Source organism: Balaenoptera acutorostrata, chromosome 6 (assembly GCF_949987535.1).
Source record: "Balaenoptera acutorostrata chromosome 6, mBalAcu1.1, whole genome shotgun sequence".
Classification (NCBI taxonomy): domain Eukaryota; kingdom Metazoa; phylum Chordata; class Mammalia; order Artiodactyla; family Balaenopteridae; genus Balaenoptera; species Balaenoptera acutorostrata.
Window position 1 is genome coordinate 55,599,817 of NC_080069.1, and position 12,746 is coordinate 55,612,562.

The window sequence follows — 12,746 nt, forward strand, 5'->3', positions numbered from 1 at the left end:
ACTAATATATAGTGAATACTTCAATGTGCCAGGAACTATTTTAAGCATATCAGGTGCTTTATCTCATTAATCCTTACAATATAGCCCTGTGAACTAGGGGCAACTGTTACCCTGAGTTTACATATGAGAAAACAGGGGATTAAAGGAGTCTTCTCAGTGAAGCTGAATCATTGAAATGACCACATACAGTGACACTAGGGGTTCCCTAGTGAATGATGAAAGCCCTGCCTCCCATACTCAGAGCTTAAAACCAGCTGTCTAGTGTTTCACTCCTAAGTATTAGCAGATAGCTAAAGATCACCATAAATTTCAGAAATTCTCCAAAATGAAATACAAAGACCAAGGCAAGCAAAGGGGGGTAGGGAATTAAAAAAAGAAAAAGAAAGAAATCCACAGTGTCAGAGAGTGGCTTTGTCTTAATTTATGGCTCAGTATATGGTAACTTTTAGAAGTTCAATGTGTGCTTCACTAGGATGATTCTGTTCTGTATGTGTGCATTATATCAAGTTTTTTAATCATGTTGTTCAGTTTGTTAATGTTGTCACATTTTCTCCAACCATACTGATATGCTGTCTGTTCTACCACTTACTCAGATGTGTAAATGTCCTAGTATTGTGGTAACTGTCTGTTTCTTCTTGTACTTCTGTCAATTTTCTTAAAGATTTATTATTTATTTATGTATTTATTTTATTTATTTTTGGCTGCGTTGGGTCTTAGTTGAGGCACAAGGGATCTTCATTGAGGCATGCGGGATCTTTCGTCGCGGCATACGGGTTTTCTCTTCTCTAGTTGTGGTGCGCAGGCTCCAGGGCGTGTGGGCTCTGTAGTTTGTGGCATGCAGGCTCTCTAGTTGAGGCACGTGAGCTCAGTAGTTGTGGCCCGTGGGCTTAGTTGCCCCACAGCATGTGGGATCTTAGTTCCCTGACCAGGGATCGAACACTCATCCCCTGCATTGTAAGGCAGATTCTTTGCCACTGGACCACCAGAGAAGTCCCTAGACTGATCTTTAACACCGATTAAAACTATCATTACAGAATGTTCCTCCTTATTTTTTTTTTTAATTTTATTTATTTATTTTTAGCTGTGTTGGGTCTTCGTTTCTGTGTGAGGGCTTTCTCTAGTTGCGGCAAGCGGGGGCCACTCTTCATCGCGGTGCGCGGGCCTCTCACTATCGCGGCCTCTCTTGTTGCGGAGCACAGGCTCCAGACGTACAGGCTCAGTAGTTGTGGCTCACGGGCTTAGTTGCTCCGCGGCATGTGGGATCTTCCCAGACCAGGGCTCGAACCCGTGTCCCCTGCATTGTCAGGCAGATTCTCAACCACTGCGCCACCAGGGAAGCCCACCTCCTTATTTTTAATAAGACTTTTTGCTTGGTATTATTATTGTTGTTATTTTAGTTAGTATTTGCTAACCAAATAACTTTTTTCCATCTTTTTATGTTTAACTTTTTTCTATCCTTTTAGTTTTAAATTATTAGTTCTGTTTTCTATGTGTCATTTGTAAATAGCATATTGTTGAGTTTTATGTTTTTAGCCAGTTTTACCTTTTAGCTGGTACATTTAGTCCACTTACATTTAATAGAATTAGGGATATATTCGGGCTTAAATCTACTATATCACTATGTGCTTTCTAATATTTCTTCTTTTGCAAATTCAATTTTTCCTTTTCTTCCTTTATTTTGATTATTTTTTTCCATTTTTCCTCTGTTAATTTGAACTACTATTCTGTAGTTCAAGTTGTTATTCTCCTCTTTTCAATAACTATAGCACTACAGTAAATAGCAGAATACAAAGCAAATGAATAGGTTACACCTTTTATCAGTTGTAACCCAGGCTGTACATTGTCAGTAAAAATTTTAAGTCAGACCCACTTATATGGGCCCCAAAACTTATCCTGGACAATGTATTCATTTCCTTGAGTTTCTTCACTTGTGCAATGAGACTGCTATACCATTATAAACTTAAATTGTGATCAACTTATGGGGTTGAAGATAAAGTGATATAATGTTGAAAAGCATTAAATACTGATCCTAATACATGGTAGCATTAGGTTTCTATTATCCCTTTCTTTTTCTAGGCTGTGCCTTGACCAGATTAAAAGGCAACACTCTGGAACTTGGAGTCAAGTAGACTTGGAAAGTCAAATTATTTTGTAAATGGCTGGACTTATTTATTTTATATTGATTCAATTAGCTTCAGATTCAGAGAGGGACAGTGCTGATTTTGGAACCAAGTTGTGTGTGTGCATATGTGGGTATATGCTTATGTCAGTTTGTGGCCTGTTGACACCACGTATGTCCCCTCTCCCCTCCCTGCTCTGCTCAGTTTGGCAGGGTGACTGATACCTGAAAGCTGTCAGCTGGTTTCTTGCTAGGTTTGGCCAATGGGACACACCAGTGAGATTGTAGGCAGAAGGAAGGAAGAAGTCAGGGCGTTTTCCCCTTCTCTCTGTGTATCTGGGACCATCTTTCCAAGTGGCTGTTTTTATTCTATTGCTCCAATTTCCTCTGAACAGATGCAGTGCATTTCTAGCTTCCACTCAGTGATTTCTGGTTCTGGATTCTGGTTGAGTTTTTAGAATCCCTCTAGTTTAGGATGGCAGTTCTTCCTGATGTTGCTAATCTCTGGGTTGCTTCCATGCCTGCCATGCAACTTCTCAAGTATTCCATCATCTTTGTAACCAGTCACCTGGATTAAATGCCTTCTTGTATAAATACTTAGTGTGGCTTCAGTTGCCCTGGTTGGACCATGATTGAAACCATGTGAGTTGTTGTGTGTGTGTGTGTGTGTGTGTGTGTGTGTGTGTGTGTGTATGAGGGGGGAGAGAGAAAGGGAAAGAGGGAGGGAGGGAGGGAGAGACAGAGAGAGAGAGAGAGAGAGAGATTATATTTAGGGGTGAATTAAAGTAGAGTCACCCACTTTAGTGACTGTGGCTTCCTATGCACTGCCAAAAAAAATTGTAACGGCTTATCTATGAGCTAGCAAGATCTTCAAGGGAAAAAAATTCACTGGAGTCACTGAATGACTTAATATACCTACTCAGTGAGGTGTGGCACTATGAATTATACAGACATTTTCATAGGTGTTCAAACATATAGTAGTTGACTGATTGAGGTGATGGTTCTGGAACAATAGCCATTATAAAATTACAAAATAGAGAATAGTCTCTTTCCTGCATAGACTATATCCTCATTTTTCTGAAAGAAAATAGAGTTTGCTGCCTATCTCAATAACTCTTCTATTGCTAGATAAATCCCAGGGAAATCCTTGCCACATATAGTTACTCTTCAATGATACCTGTCCTCTAAATGGGATAGAAGATCCCAACAGTCACCCAACACCCAGGATTGTTGATAAAATACCCTCAAATAGTTGAAAATAGGACTGGGGGGAAACATCCTGGGCCTAAATTATTCTGGGAGAATTTTTAAACCTTGGTTTTGCTACTTCTAAAATTCTTTCATATCAGAAATATTGAGATCCTTGTTTAAAGAAAAAGTACTAAGAGGAATTATGTTAGAAAGTTCAATTTTTTCCTTTTAGGGCTAGTTCTATTAATTGGATTTCCAACTGAAGCCGTACTCTTGTTTTGTCTCAGTGCCTGTTTCAGATTTTCATTTCCTTGTTTTGAATGTTGACTCCCTTAATTACTTTGTTACTCATTTGCCAAGAAGAATGAATATTTTTTAGTCGGTAAAACTTGAAGCAATCTCTCTTAATAACATCCCCCTTGACACATCATTAGCTTGTGCTGCTTTCTTTCAATCTAGGCCAATGTAGAAAAGCCTTCTCACCAATGAAGAAAGATCTTAGTAACAGATTTGATAACATCAAATCTGATAACATCTGCATGTTCTCCTATACTTCAGATGCTTAAAAGCCAAATGTCTATAATATTGCTTCCACATTTGAATTACCAAGCAAATTATGTGCATTCAAAAGGGATAAACTAAGAATGTTGCAAAATGTTTCAAAGTCAACGAATATTTACTGAGCATCTACTATGTGCCAAGCACTGTGCTAGGCATTCCAAGGTTATAACAACTAAACTCACAGTTCCATGGGGATTATATTTAAACAACTTATTTAAAGCATTTTGCATTGTTCCTGGCATGTAGTAGTGTTCAATAAATGGTAGTTATTGCTAATAATCTAGGGATTTATATCCAGATCCTGGGTTTTCCCTGCTCTAAGGAATCCAGCGGGATAAGCATATAAGCCACCTGATCCTTCCCCTGCCTATGTTCTTTTCCCATATTATCCTCTTTAACATTACTCCTACCTACCAGCCTATCTACTTATTTATATACTCGTACTAACTATTATCTATCAACTAACTAACTAACTATCTACTTTAACCTTGGTTCCAATTACTGCTTTTGGTCCCCTTATCTTAATAATGATAATGGCTAACATCTAACCTGACTTTTCACTCTTGCTAGGTGCTATGCTAAGTACTTCATGAGGATTATCTCATTGAATCCTATGCAATAGGATAATCCCATAATCCTAAACTGGGCACATGTTGTTCTGGACTTCAGTCTTCCTTGATAGACTCTTGCAGAACATGACGCCCTCCCAAGCTCTAGCGCTATGAACTAAATTACATAATAAAGAAGAGGAACAGCAATCCCGTAAGAGAAAAAGGCTCCCTAAGTGATCTTCCTGGTTGTTCCATGTGGAGACTGGAATGAGAAATTAAAAAACAAAAACAGTCCTGGGTTTTATGAGAAAGTAGATAGACAGAATAATAGCCTAGAAATTTACTGTGAAGAAACACTTTTAAGGAGAGAGAAAACTGCTTGAAAAAATTGAAAGGCAGTAAGTGAGATCAAATAGCAAATGAGATTCTCTGAGGATGGGTGGAGATGAGTAGCTCGTGAATTCTTTTTTTGTTTCAAAAGATTGTCGAGGCTTGGCTGTAACTCTTGGGGGTTCTCTTTTTCCTTTTACCACCCCGCCTTGATTACCATACAGTTCTCGCTTAAGCTGTAAACCAAGTAAACCCTGAACAGCATTCTCAGCAGGGAAAATGTTTCTATCCCAGAGGACATACGGCTTCAAGACAAAGATGGGCTCAATTTGCATTTCTGTTGACGACCAATTTTAAGTGCCCATGAAAAAGCTCTTGGTGCTGCCATTCTGGCAGAAGGTATGGTTTTGTCTGCTTAAGTACTTCCTTGCTCTGTGACTTACAGTCTCCAGATGCAACACAGAAACCTGCTGGGTCAGCCCTTTCCTTTCTTCTCTTTTTCCAGAAGCAATTAGCAGATGCCAACAAGCCTCCTTGATGAGACACTTCCCGGCCACCCCACACAGTGGGCACTTGTCTTTCCTCCTTCGTTTGGGTCCACTCACCCTCAGGCCTTGGCTCTAAAAAAGGCTGTGAGTTAATACCATGAAAGGTGCCTTACAGATAAGAGAAGAGGGAGGACATTGCCCTTGCTAGAATTCTTCTCAGGAAAGAAGAGTTGTCAGTATTGGGAAAGACTTGATAAGAGAGCAGCTGGGAGCCTGTCTAGCCTGGGGTTAAGAAGATCTGTTGTTTGCTGCTTGCTAAACCGCAGGCCCTTTGCACAAGCTGTTCTGTATGTGGGGAGCATGACTCCAGGGCCAGGCTACCAGGTTCAAACCCTGTTAACTCACTTTCTGTGACCTCAGGCAAGTTTTTAACCTCTTACACCTTGATGTCGTCACCTGTATAATTAGGCATAATGATGGTAGCTCCATCTCAGGGTTGTTGGGGGAATAAAATAAGCATGTATGTAAAGTTAGCAGAACAGTGTATGGCACATAGTAATAGCATGTAAGTGTTCCCTTTTTATGTCTTACTTAACCCTATTTATCCTCATTCTTCCTTCCTTCGAATCTCAGCTTGTGTCACTTTTTAAGCGAAACCTCTCCACCTCGCTTTGCTTCATGTTCTAGAGAAATCTGTTCTTCTTTTGCAATCATAGGTTTATAAATGTAATCGTTTGGTGTATGTCTGTCTTTTCCACTGGGCTGTGAGCTCCCTTTGATCATTGTATACCTAGTGCCTGGCACAGAATCTAGCACATAGTAGATTCTCAATAAATTTTTGCCAAATGCGTGAGTGAGTGACCCACACACAGAAACATTTAGAGCAACTAAATCAGTAAGTTTTTATCTAATTCAACAAAAATACACTGAGCACTTACTCTGTACCAGACATTGTGCTATTAGCCGATCAGGCAGAGATAAAAAGATGGTTCCTGATCTCAAGAAGCCCCAGTCAGAGGTCAACAGCCATGCATCAGATAAATCACAGCACAGCAAGATGAAGTCTATGCCAGCTGTGTGCTAGTTTAACAATGACCATTTATGAATTGGTGCGGGTAATTTTTGGTTCACCAGAGATTACAGAAGCCTAATGAGTTGGTAATAGTGCCATCAGGGCCTAGAGACAAACAGACAAGTAAATAAAATAGGATAATCAGAAGAGTTCTAATTGGGTAGTAGAAAATAATCATTTATATTTCTTTGGCACTTTAAAGCTTTGTAGCTCCACATCAGCTTTCTTTTATATCTTCTGGGTCATTGCATAATTTTCATCTCCAACTTACTAGGTGAGAGAAAATGTGCAACTTTCCCAAGAACCCAGGAAGAATCTAAGCTCAGAATCTTCCTCCTGGACCCTGTGGCTTCCTCTCCTGTGGCCCAGCAAAGGGAATCTGGGTGGAGAGGGGAGGTGCCTTCGCAGCCCTGAGCACACACTGCCTAGAAGAGTGCCCACCAGGGACAGTGTACCCCTCAGTGCCACACTCCCCAGGCCAGGAAGCACCAAACAAATGCCCCTCCAGGAGACGACAGGCTCCCCGCTCTAAGTGCCAGACTCCCCTCCTTTGTCTCATCGCAGTTCTTGGAGCTGCCGTGGCCAAAGTGCAGAGTCTGGCACCTGAGGGGGAAGGGGAGGGGGGCGGGTCTCGGCAGCCAGCCTACCTGTCAAGGGCTTCTGGGATTAGAAGTGCCCATTGCCAACACACCCTCTGGAAGAACTTGATGAGTGGGCATCCTGCCAAGAGGCAGAGCTCAAAGGCCTTCTGTGCATGTGCTTCTCAGACCCCCAACTGGCTACTTAGCCATTTGGCCTGATACCAACTTTTCCAGCAGTGCTTTTGAGCCCCACCCAATCTTTGGCTTGGCTGGGTTGAGCACCTCCACTATCAAATACTATCAATTTTCTTTCATATGTATGAGGTTACCCAAAGCAGTGTGTTGGGTTGGGTCCATGTCTTTCCTCTACCCTCACTGGCCCCTCTCTCTCCCCAATGATTTTGATGATACAAGTCTGGTTTTGTTCTTTTGAAACAAAGCCTCTGTTCTGGGTGGATGTTCCAAGTCAGAAAGCCGGGTTGTGTTTATCCCAGGCCATTGGCTGGGCATTCACATGCTTTTTGTATTTGGTAAGTGACAGTATTTGCAAAAGCTGATTGCCACAGCAGGCAGAACAGAGACAAGACTAGCGAAAACATGTGTCGGTAACATATGCTGTAGCCTTTTCTTCTTTGCTTGGAGGACTGACACTTCCTACAGGAAGAAGTAATTATTTTGCATGTGCATAGATTACACTGGAATGAAAAAGAATGGGGAGGGGCTGCTGCTCTATGCATGCAAGAAGCAATACCTCTCTCTCTCTCTCCCACACACATACACCCCTTGTGTTCACGTGCATATATACAGGTTAACTTGCCTTACTTTTAGACTTTGCGTCTTTTTAAAAACTAAATGGTCTAAAAATTCAGAGCCTATTATTTGCAGAGATGCCTCTTGTAGAATAATGACAGCACCACCTTGGGAGTTAAACAAGCCTATGCTCAAGTCTCCCAATTCTATAGGCTGTGTGACCCACAGAAAATAAGTAAACCTCTAAACTTCATCTGACACCAGTGGACAAAAGGCTTAACTCTCAGGTTTGTCATGAGGATTCAGCCACAAAGGGCACATGGAAAGCACCTCAAGTAGGCTCTGAGTAATGCTCCTTCCCTGGGTTAGCTTCCCAGGTGGGACACCAGCTATCAACAGCCCTGATGTTTGACTTTACTCGCCTCTTCATGGTCAAGTGGAAGCCATGGGGAATTCTGGGCAATTCCAGAGAGTTCTGGACCTACCTAGAACCTCAGAACTTACTTCATATATTTTCCTGCAGGCAAAAAGGACAAGTCTGAAAGTGGAACTTGGGCAAGCAGACCCAAATGGAACTCAGATTCCCGTACTTGAAGCAATGTTTGTCTTGGTCATTTGGTGGAAGTTCAAAAGAACTGAGTAACGCACATTGGGATGGAGCTGGCAAGGCCCTCTTGTGTCTTGCTATAAGTTCAGAAGTCCTGGCAACAGCAGGGCCAGCATTTGATTCATTATTCTGTCTTAACCAACTCTCTTTCCCACCCTAAACCTGGAATCATTCTACACTATATGTATTAGCATGAGTTTCTCTGCTGCTTTTCACATTCCTCAGAGCAAAAATATCCCTCAAACTTCTCACATATACTTTCTTTTGTTGTATTTAGCACCAAGATTTCTCTAATAACAAAGAAAATGTTCCATCATTCTTGACTTCACAACAACCTTATGAGGTAGATATTCTCAACCTTGTTTTACAATCGAACATTAGAAATGTTCAATCACTCACCCAATGTCACAAAGCTGGGAAGTGAAGCCCGTGAGACACGACTGCGAGTCAGCACATCTTCAGAGCCCCACATGTAATTTTGACCCCAGGCTGAGTGGAATGGATGAATATTAGAGCTTGAGAGAACTTTCTCAATGTCCCCTTAACTGGCACCCTTGCTCCTTGCTATTTCTTCCCTATATTCCAGCCCTGCCCCCTCCCAATACAGGAGAGACTTTTATTCTCCTTTCTGTGAGTTGGTGGCCACCGTCGTATTCTCTAATTCTTAACAGCTGCATTGCCATTTTCATCTCCCGTGCCCAGTTCCTCTGTGTCTCTGGCACTGAGCTCCAAGCTGTCCCGCCAGTGAGCCACTAGGGAGTAGAAACGTGCCCCCAAACCAAAGCCCAGGAACTGGGGCCTTACTGCCAATTTCCACAATGCCAATCTCCTACCTGCCTGTTTCACCTGCTCTAGTTGGGTCACCGTAGGGACACCTTTGCTATAGCTCCTTCTGCCCCCTAGTGCCCATCATTGTTTTTGTAGCCTCCAGACCCTGGGTTCTGCCCTAGACTGGACTTCCTTTCCACCCTTTCACCCAACCCCTCCCCTAGCTGCCCCACTTCCGCAGGCATGCCCAATTCCAGATTCCAGCTCCTCCTGATCGGCCCCAGACTCCTGCAATTAACCAGGGCAAGCCCAGCACGCTCTAGACACAGCAGACCCGATCTAGCCCACCCTTCATGTGGATCGAGGCCCAAGGAAGTTTAGGGATTTTTGTCAGGGTCACAGAGTGAGACACACCAGAGCTAGGACTCAGGGGTCCAGACTCTGTTTCAGCATCTTTCCGCCATACTATGCCACCTCCTTTTCCCCTCTCTGTCTATATTTTCCTCTTGCTTTCTTTTTCTCCCTCACCCACACCTTTTTAATTTAAGTTTTAACATCTGTTCCCTTTTAGTCTATTATTCCTGTGACATTTTATATTATGTTGAATTTCCATTTCCATCTAAGACCCATCCATTTTTCTTACTTAAAAAACACATTTTGAGTCTGGTTTCTTAAAAATTTATATAACTTGTTTTAAAAATTCAGTTTGATTCTTTCATTCTAGCACCTTTCTTGGCTTATCTTCCCTGCCTCTTTAGCAGCAGAAATTATTCTCTGCTTCCATGTAGCTTTGCTCTTCCCATTATCCGTGCCACTATGATATCAAGCCTGTAATCTAACAATTCATTTTTGCTTCTTTTTGTGAAACTGGTATTTTTTAAATGCAAATGAGGAGGCTGGTGGTTTTAGTTTAATTCCTGATTTTATATTTGGGGGGAAAGCCTCTTTTTTCTGGTACTTTTACGGATTTCTGCTGAAGAAAGATCACGGAAGGGAAGAGGGCAGGAGAAGGAAAAGCACCACGTGTCAAACTGCCTCACACTCAGTGTTTCTGAAATATGGACTGAATTTTTATTCATACGGTCAAGTGCAAAGAGCACTGCCTTGAGAGTCAGGCTTCCAGTCCTGAACTTTTCACCTGTGACACTGCATAGTTCTACCCTTAGAAGTAACCAAGGAACAGCAAGTCCTTACTGGGGTATTGGGCTCTGAGACCCAGGCAGCCTGAGAGTAAACAGTACAACAATGAGGAGGGTGATAACTAATATTTAAGGAGCACTTCTACTGCACTAGATTTGGGGCCAAGTACTTTACACTGATTAGCTCATTTATCTCCCCCAACTTCCTGAGGGTGGTCTTCTCATGATCTCCATTTAAAGGATAAAGAAGTTGAAGCTTGGAGGTTAAGAAACTTGTCCAGGCTTGAACAGCTAGTATGGCAGAGCTGGAATTCAAGTCCAGGAAACCTAGATCCACAGCCAGTGCCCCTAATTATACAGGAATATTTTGAGGAGACTCGATTTTAAAAGAGTTTATCATGCTTTGGAATTAAGATGAGCTCAAACAGCTGAAGCTCTGGAGGATCCAACCTTTACTTTATCAGAAAATGGAGACTTATCACATTTTCTCTGAACTCTGCCAATTCTGATATTAGCAGACCTAGCCTTTTAAAGTGATAATATTGCCATCATAATCCTAAAAATAATTTTGTGAGATCGCCTTCGGTCAGGGTTTCTAACCTTGGCACTACTGACATTTTGGGCTGGATAATTTTGTTGTGAAGGCTGTTCATTGTGCGATGTCTAGCAGGATCCTTGGCTTCTACCCACTAGAGGCTGGAAGCATACCTCATCCCCTGCCCTTCATTTCCTTCTTCCCAGAGTCATGACAATCAAAAACGTCTCCAGACATTGCCAAATATTTCCTGCGGGGTAAAATCACCCCCAGGTGAGAACCACTGTGTTAGATATTGCTCAAATCCTAAGCACCTCACTTATAATTAGTCTGTATGGGACTGGTGTTTTATTCATTCTTGCCCCAGAGCTTAACCAAAATGTCCACTTGGAAGATGGTGTGCAGAGCTGTTTGAATCTACTTCTCTTGCTTTCCACAACTTCTCTTCAGAGAGAATCACTCAGTTTTTAGCAACCTCATACTCTCCCCCGCCATCCTTTCTCTTTTTGTTTTCTAATTCTTTTCCAGTTACCTTTGTGAATCATTTTACTTCTCCTTGTCCTTTTTCTTCTCCCTCTTTACTCCTACATGAGCTAAGATATAATCCTAGCCATCTCAGGTAAGGATGAATTGTTCTGCTATTGATAATTCCCTTTCTAGGAAAAGGAAAGGCAGATGTGTTGTTAAGAAATTTGGGTGAGATGAAAACTTAGCATCATCAACCTTTAAACCTTTCAAAAGTGGACAGATGCCCCTTTCAAAATCTTGATAGAGATTTTCTTCTGCAGCTTCATTTTTCATTGCAAGTCTCTGCTTTTCCAGGAACTAGCATATTCTTAGCAAACCTATATATCATAATTACATTTTCAACAACTTGAATAATATTCATAATACTCGTTAGTATTTACTGAACACTTACTTTATGATGGGCACTCTAAGTGCTTTACAAGTACTGTCTTATTTAATCACCACAATTTAATTTAACAAAGTTATTTAGAATTTACATCATTCCAGACAAGTTAAGGGTATGCATATCTAAGCACTGTAGACATTCTGAGAGTTTAAATGGTTTTCCCAAAGTCAGGAAAAGTCAGAACCAGGACTTAAGACTTGGTCAAGAGTATTCCACTAAATTCATTGTTTCTATTTTTCCCCTCAACTTCTAAAACTAGCATATTATTTTTTCTACTATCTTTTCTATTTAGTTACATAGCATATTTTAACTACATTCTAGAAAAATGGATTATTTGAGAAAACCTGGGAAATGTCACGATTTATGATATTCCCATAGAGGAAATATAGTATGAATTTCAATTACCCAGGTTCACCAATATAATTTTGTAATATAAGCTCCCTTAAAATTGAGATTTTTTTTTCCTATTGAGCATTCTCAGACAAATGCAGGATCAATACTAGTTCTATTTTACAGTATCTACTGGTTCTTGAATCTTAAAGGGGCCAGAGTGCTTAGGAATAAGCACATCTCCCCCTGCAGCTTAGTCAATTTGTAAAATATCTTGAAGAACGGGGTGAAGGCAAATGTAATGCAGTGCCTTAAAGAAAGCTGCCGAAAAATCAATACAGGCATCTTTTGTTTCATTTGAGATGTAGTTCACAAATGGAGTTTGTGTAGAACAAATCTTATGCTTTTACATCGACTTTTGTTACAAAACCTGACGAATATTCCTATGGTAAAGAAAAAATTTTAGGCAGATTGAAACCATTTTCTAGGAAGGGGTATGTCGATAACCAAGCATGGAGGACTTCCAGTATGGAGCTCAAAGTGTTTTTGAGGTATGTTCACTTCTTTCTCAGATCTTTGATAAAACTACTCCCATGCCTGTAACTTTCTATCTTTGGCCAATTTCATCCTCACTACTCCAGTCTAGTTTAGAAAAATATTTATAGTGCTAAGGTGGTCCCTAAAATTTCCATTCTAATGTCCTTCCTCCCTGGCCTTGATATTTATAATTTATCATATCAAAGCTAGAATGACATACTTTGACAGCAGATGCTGCCAATACATACTAAAAATCATGCACTTCTTCAGCAAC